Consider the following 2,786-nt stretch of genomic DNA (forward strand, 5'->3'; position numbering starts at 1 on the left):
TTGTCTGGGGGATTAATGACTTGATCCAAGCATACCTTGGAGACATGTCGGGTGCAGTTCCAGACTACCACAATGAAGAAAATATCTCAATAAAGCAAGTCAAAGGATTTTCTTTTGATTTTCAGGGCATATAAAAGTTATGTTTACATGATGCCGTCGTCTATTAAGTGTGTTCACAGCATCATATCTAAAAAATGTTCATACCTCCATTAAAAAATGTTGCTAAAAGTTGCTAACTACCGTCTGAGCTCTCAGTGAACCACAGTGTCTTTGCTGTGGAGGGTCTTGCCTCGATGGTCATGGCTGCAGACTGATATGGGCTGTGGTTGCTGAAGGTCGGGGTGGCTGCGGCAATTTCTTAAACTAAGACAATGAAGTTTGCTACATCGATTGACTCGTCCTTTTGTGAACAATTTCTCTGTAGGATATGATGCTGTTTGATAGTATTTTAGACCCAGTACAACTTCTTTCAAAATTGGAGTCAAGCCTCTCAAACCCTGCAGCTGCTTTATCAACTCGGTTTAAGCAGTATGCTACATTGTGTTGTCATTTCAACAGTCATCATAGCATCTTCGCCGGGAATTGATTGTTACCAACCTGGGCCCTTGGAGGGACCCTAATCAATAGAACTCGACAAGAGGCCAAAAGGGAGTTTTCAGACAAGGCTTTCTGGGCCTTATGCTTGAGCATGAAGGACACAGCACAGAGGAAGAATCCTCAGGCTGACTCCCTGGAGAGGTCAGAGTGAGTTTTTAAAATTGGGGTTGGGGGGACGGGTGACATTTAAGCATGGAGAGGTGGGCTGTCCCTTGGCACTTGCCTACTTTCATGCTTTGCCGTACGTTGCATGTCTCATTAGCATGTTAAGCCGCAGCGGCTGGGTGTGATTGTTAGCATGGTAACGAGGGAGATGTCACTTCGGTGTACGCCTGGTAGTCACCGTGCACACTCGAATACCAGTGTTGGGAGTCTGGCCTGGTGCAGACTGGTTTGGTCTGGATTTCACTAGTTCTTTTGGTCGGCTGACTCCCTCCTTTAAGCGGACATAGTGTTTTCTGCGTTCCTGTAGGGTGTATTGCTCAAAAGAGTCAGACTTAAGTGTTTTCTTTTAGGGCATTTTATTTTTATGGAATAGTTACATCAGTTTAGGGTTTGGGGAGGGGCCCTGGCTCCCGTCCCTACTCTGTCTCAATCCCATCTCAAGAAACCACTTTCTTTGCTCATCTATAAGAAGCAACTCATCATCTGTTCAAATTTCGTGAGATCGCAGCAACTCGGTCCCATCTTCAGGCTCTGTTTCTACTTCTAGTTCTCTTGCTATTTCCACCACATCTGCAGGTACTCCTTCAACTAAAGGCTTGAACCCCTCAAAGTCATCCATGAGGGTTGGAATCAACTTCCTCCAAACTCCTCTTAGTGTTGATATTTTGACTCTTTCCCATGGCTCACGAATGCTCTTAATGGCATCTAGAATGGTGAATTCTTTCCAAAATGTTTCCAATTTACTTTGCCCAGATCCATCAGATGAATCACTGTCTATGGCAGCTATAGCCTTATGAAACATATTTCTTAAATAATAAGACTCAGAAGTTGAAATGGCGCCTTGATCCATGGGCTGCAGAATGGATGTTGTGTTAGCGGGCATGAAAATAACATTAATCTCATGGTACATCTCCAGCAGAGCTCTTGCGAGACCGTGTACATTATCGATAAGCAGTAATATTTTGAAAAGAATCTTTTTTCTGAACAGTAGGTCTCAACAGTGGGCTTAAAATATTCAGCAAACCATGTTGTAAATAGATGTGCTGTCATCAGGCTTTGTTGTTCCATTTATAGAACACAGGCTTAACATAATTCTTAAGGGCCCTAGGAGTTTCAGAATGGTCAACAAGCATTGGCTTCCACTTAAAATCCACTTAAAGTTAGGGGCATTAGTCCCTAACAAAAGAGTCAACCTGCGCTTCAAAGCTTTGAAACCAGGCATTGACTTCTGTCTAGCTGTGAAAGTCCTAGACGGCACCTTTTTCCAATAGAGGGCTATTTCATATACACTGCAGATCTGTTGCGTAGTGTAGTCACCTTCATTAATGATCTTTGCTGGATCTTCTGGAGAACTTGCTGCTTCCCCTTGCACTTCCACATACTAGAGATGGTTTCTTTCCTCAGACCTCATGAACCAGCTTCCTCACCTCTCAGCCTTCATAGAACTAAGAGAGTTAGGCCCTTGCTCTGCATTAGGCTTTGGTTGAAGGGAATATGGTGGCTGGTTTGATCTTCCATCTAGACCATTGAAACTTCCTCCATATCAGCAATAAGGCTGCTTCACTTTCTTATCATTCATGTGCTCACTGGAGTTGCACTTTTAATTACCTTTGAGAAACCTTCCTTTGCATTCACAACTTGCCTAACCGTTTGGCACAAAAGGCTGGGCTTTTGGCTTTTCTTGTCTTTTAACACGTCTTCCTCACTAAGCTTAATCATGATTAGCTTTGGATTTAAAGTGAGAGATGTGTGACTCTTCCTTTCACTTGAATACTTAGAGGCCATTGTAGCATTCTATCAACGGGTCTAATTTCAATATTGTTGTGTCTCAGGGAATAGGGAGGTCTGAGGAGAGGGGGAGAGACGGCGGACCTCCTGGGCTGTGGACCAGTCAGAAGCCACACATTTATCGGTTACGTTCGTGTCTTGCATGAGCGTGCTTCATGGTGCCCCGAAACAATGACAGTAGCAGCATCAGAGATCACTGATCGCAGATCATGAGAATAGACACAACAATAATGAAA

The 2,786-nt window shown here is 43.7% G+C and overlaps 1 pseudogene; it reads right to left on the minus strand.

The window, feature by feature from the left end:
* Positions 1 to 222: 222 nt before the first annotated feature.
* LOC113248076 (tigger transposable element-derived protein 1-like) lies at positions 223 to 2,547 on the minus strand (annotated as a pseudogene).
* Positions 2,548 to 2,786: the final 239 nt, after the last annotated feature.

The sequence above is a fragment of the Ursus arctos genome, unplaced genomic scaffold (assembly GCF_023065955.2).
Source record: "Ursus arctos isolate Adak ecotype North America unplaced genomic scaffold, UrsArc2.0 scaffold_1, whole genome shotgun sequence".
Classification (NCBI taxonomy): Eukaryota; Metazoa; Chordata; class Mammalia; order Carnivora; family Ursidae; genus Ursus; species Ursus arctos.